The sequence below is a fragment of the Oryzias melastigma genome, linkage group LG5 (genome assembly GCF_002922805.2).
Source record: "Oryzias melastigma strain HK-1 linkage group LG5, ASM292280v2, whole genome shotgun sequence".
Taxonomy (NCBI): domain Eukaryota; kingdom Metazoa; phylum Chordata; class Actinopteri; order Beloniformes; family Adrianichthyidae; genus Oryzias; species Oryzias melastigma.
Window position 1 is genome coordinate 645,373 of NC_050516.1, and position 4,586 is coordinate 649,958.

The 4,586-nt window shown below is 36.4% G+C and overlaps 1 long non-coding RNA gene across 2 annotated transcripts in view; it reads left to right on the forward strand.

Annotated features, from left to right (window-relative positions):
- Nucleotides 1-570: 570 nt before the first annotated feature.
- LOC112145354 overlaps nt 571-4,586 on the forward strand; it is a 17,096-nt gene continuing 13,080 nt past the window's right edge. For both annotated transcript variants that reach the window (XR_002919057.2, XR_002919058.2), the window contains exon 1: nt 571-2,704. This is a non-coding gene — a long non-coding RNA (uncharacterized LOC112145354). The remainder of the gene's footprint in view (nt 2,705-4,586) is intronic.

Here is a 4,586-nt window from a genome sequence, read left to right on the forward strand (position 1 = left end):
AAAATAATTTCTGAAAAGCACTTCTGCTCACCTTACGTGCACATTTGATTCAGAGATTCATTCTGAAGGATTTTTGGAGATTGATCACTGTTGAAATTATGCTTGGAATTAATTAGTTCTTTTATTTCTTGTAAGTAAAACCAAAATCTGATATCAAAAATCATTTTATTTACCTGGCTGAAGGCAACACAAACAATCCATTAACAGTAAAAACAACAAACATTCAAAAGGAAATATAAGCATGCAAAAATTATGATACAGTATAAATAAAACACATTTTTAAACTAAATAAAATTAATTCAAAATGGAAATTATGAAAAAAATCTTAGGCCAGAGAATTTTTTAATTTTATTTTTAAAGTCTATTTTAAAAAAAAAAATGTGTAAAAGAATTGTGTAATTTGTTGTCTTGCCCAGGGACCTTTTACATGTAAATGAGGTATCCAGGAATCAAAGCATCAACCCCAGTGCTGAGAGAAGACTCCTCTGATCCACAGCCCTGCACAGCTGTGATCCTACGTTCACACCACAATCAAGATGCAACTTTCAATGAGAAGTCCTGTAGGTTCTTGTAAATGCACATTTTGGGCTTTTGTGTTCAAAACTCTTGCGTTCACGTGTAGCTATGCAAGTTTAGCATATGCAAGGCTCTACATATAAAATGCACTTCAAATAAACATGCGTTACAAGTTAGGATCGAACTTTGACCAACTCGGACTTGGTCATGACATATGGATGGCGTCCCTTTTAGTTCACTGAAATACCAACCATTGAAAACTGATCATGGAGGAGAGCTTAATACGATTTGTGCCCAGACAGTATTATATGACACCAAGTCTTTCATATATTGGAATACAGCTGTGAAAGAAAAAAGCTGAGAGCAAGATTTGAGAGATTTGCACCGCTTTGACCTTTCACACCAACCCTCTTCCAGATGTAAGTGGTGGACATGTGCTAATATCGGTTAGCGACAGTTCAGTGTTAACATCGGATGCTAAACACGCATTCAGAACCTATCCGGTGTCTACGCAGCTTATCACACTCTCTTTACCGTCCAAATTTTGCAACTCACCTTTGACTGGTTTGCAAAAGTGTTTTTTCTCCTTTTATGCTAGAATGCTGCCTGGTGTCATAGCAAAAGAGCTGAACCATCACTTCCTCGGCACAGGTAGAAATACTCTCATGTTTCTGCTGTTTCCTTTCAGTCACTGTTTGCTTGTTGTGCTTTCTTTTAAAGTCCTCTTGTCTTTGCCGTGTGTTTTTGTCTTCCTCCACTGCTTGATACTATATAGAAATGCGTCATTTGGAAAACCCATCCTATACAGTGCTTGCTGTTTGTTTATTGTTCTCCTTTATTGATTATTTTCTGTGTTTTTTTTGTTCTGTCTACAGAAAGAAGCTGACAGCTACATTTTTTTTTCTTTCATTGTTTCTCTTTGTCTTTTTTTTCTTCTTCTTTTTTTCTTCTTCAGACTATCTTGTTACCTTGTGTTCTTTTTAATAATCCATGGAATTTTTTACTTCAAATTCCATATGATCTTTTCCAGTTTTTCCTTTGATAGCAGTAGAAAACAATTTAATTGTAAAATTAAAGCAAATTTATTGTAATTTTACTTCCCAATGAGCTCATATCGTAAATAAGTGAGGAAGAATTAAAAAAATAATCAATAATAAACACCTAAAACATGTTTGAGCAGCAAAGAAAGAACCAACAAACACTTTCTCGTCTTGAAGTTGAGCTCTGAGATTCTTCTTTACTTTATGTGGTTCTGAATCATGATTTATTTTCCAGAACAGAACTGTAATTCTGTGCATTGTCATGTGATAAAAATCATTGATTGTTATTCCGTTAAGGTTTGTGTTTGTTTCAAGATCAGACAAAAATATACTAAAGTAACCATTTGGAAAGCTTGCTCAAAAAATTTCATATGGGCCCTTCAAACTGTTCTGCAGTCACTATGTTGCTGTCACAACACGGCTGATTATGTCCAAAAACCACCACATTGTGATGTCTAACACTGCAGTCTGCAGAGGTAAATATCTGATCTGACAGTATCTGGATTTTTATCCATATTTTCAGCATGAAAATGTCTTTTTTTGTTTTCCTTTTCTGTGCTGAAAGCTTCATATGAGTTATTGGGCCCCCGGAGGTATTTCATTACATTAAGAGGGGGGGTCACCTTGAGTTCAGATTTAGTTGTAGCCTCAGGCTCTTTGAGAGAAATTATTAAACTATGTTTAATTCCATCATACTTTTCTCTCTGATAAAGAATTCTGAAAAAGTCATTTCAGCTGCATTTTGCATTACAAAGACAAGGACGGCATCAGTCACCATTCATGAATAAAGCAACAGAATCTCCCTGCCTAATCGATAGATATGACTTGACACATGAACCTAAAGCTGCCTCTTTTTTTTTTTTTTCTTGCATGAGCCCTCCCTCCGCTGTGTGACCCACGCCGGCTGAGGATGCCTCCCACCAGAGAATCAATCTCTCTGAACAGAAGAATGAGGCAACTGAATTAAAGATGGTCTTAAGACACACCATCACTCATTGTCTTTAAACTGCTTTGCCACCCACAGAGATTTTCTAACTCATTCAGTCTCCCTAACAAGACTGAGGAAGAAGAACACACTGAAAACAGTGGAAAGCAGTTCTGGGAAGATTTTAACCGAAATGCTGACTTTGGGTTTTTTCACTTTCTGGGTAAGTAAAATTAAGCATAAACACAAACAGTCAGGGAGAAAATGTCAGAGGTAAAAAAAGGAGGTTGTTTAATAATGCAGCTCATGCATTATGGATTTTTTTTTACTATGATTCTGCATATAAAATATCTACACCACAAAGTTTTCCTCATCAAATGCATGTAAACGGACCTAAAACAACCATCAAAACAGACATTTAATTGTTTAAAACCTTTGTCTTAATTTTAAGGAGATAAAAACATCAGTGTTTCATGGGCTCTCTGAACAGCAGGGTTGATATTCAAAATGAATTTCAAACATGTTTTTAAACTGACAGGCAAAAATACAAAGAGGTTTAAACAAAGAAAACTCTTCTTGAAGCTTGACGAAGTGAATATCTACAGTTTTTAAACAGTTGAGTGCTCTAAAGTGTTAAAAGGTTAAAAAAAAGATCTTTGATTCTTTCTCATTAGCCACTCGAATAAAGAAACAAACTAAAATCATGAAGACTGGTTATGTGACTCCAATCAGTCACAAGCCAAAGACTAAAACAAATGAAAAAATTCAAGGTTTTCTAGTGAAATGTTGAAAAAAATGCAGTAAAAGAAGACAATGAGCAAAAACTCAACATAGATCTTTTTAAGAAGCTTGTCTTTGTATCAAAGAAACACAAATTCCAGGAAACTGGGCTCTTTAGGTCAATATTAAATCATGGAAGCGTCAGTGTTTGACGTAGAAACTGTCAATTGAGAACTCAGTAACTTTCTTAAGAGTCAGGGAGTCCAATATTGAGCTTTTGTAAAAACTTAAGATGCATATGAAATGAACTTCAGCTCTCCAAACAAAGAAAGTCAACAACACACTCAGTCAATGAAGGAATATCTACTTTTAAGTGAAATATATATATTACTGAAAACTTTCACATTAAATAATAAAATCTTCCTGTTTCAATGCTTTTTTAAAGGGTTAGTCATTCAGACACAGACAGTTTGTTTCTATGGTGTTTGTTCAGTTCCTTCAGCCTTAGTCACATTCACCTGAATGGGGGTTGACTCGTACAGGTGCTGGAGGTTTTTTGAAATGTCCTGGACCGTGGAGTGGCTGCATGTTAAGGGCGCCAATAAAATGGAAAGTCCGATTGTCGTACATGTGGTAAATGCATTGTTAATTATTTGTAAGGTTAGTGTAAGTTGTACACCCTTATGACATGATGCTGTTGTTTGGGGCTCTTGTGTCACACTCTAATCATAAAGGCTGATTTCCTCTGGTACCTCGATGGTCCATTGTGCTGTGTTGATACAAAGAATTAGAACAATCAATTGGAATGTTAATTTTGACTTAGTCCTTTCTGAGTTTCACATCCGTCTCTTCACAATGCACGCTTTATGCATGCGTGCCATTTTGAGTCTATTGATGCGTCCATGTCGCAGGAAAATGGAGGATCCAGGTTTCAAGATGAAAACTTTAGTTGCATTATCAGTATAAAACTTTTATTCTATATTTAAGGTGACGTGGCCATGTGATAAAGCATATTAATACCACAGATCACACCCGCCATGGAATATGACAGTCTAATTTTGTTAGTACAAAAGAATAACATCAATTATGACATACATTTTACATGGTCTCTGTGAGGAAAGAGAAGACATGAGGCCTGAAAACGAGCAAAGACGGCAGGAAAACCGACTCAACACAGGGCTGGTGGGACAAACCACTCCTCTGGGGGGGAGGAGGGACAGAGAAAAAACTGAAATGATATAAACCATAGGTGCCCAAAGTGAGACCCATGGGCCAAATTGGTTATATTTTGGCCTGCGGAGTGCTTAGTAAAAACCTGTTTCCCATCAATTCTCTATGGCAGGGGTCTCAAACTCAAATCAGCCGGGGGCCACTACAGGCGGCGT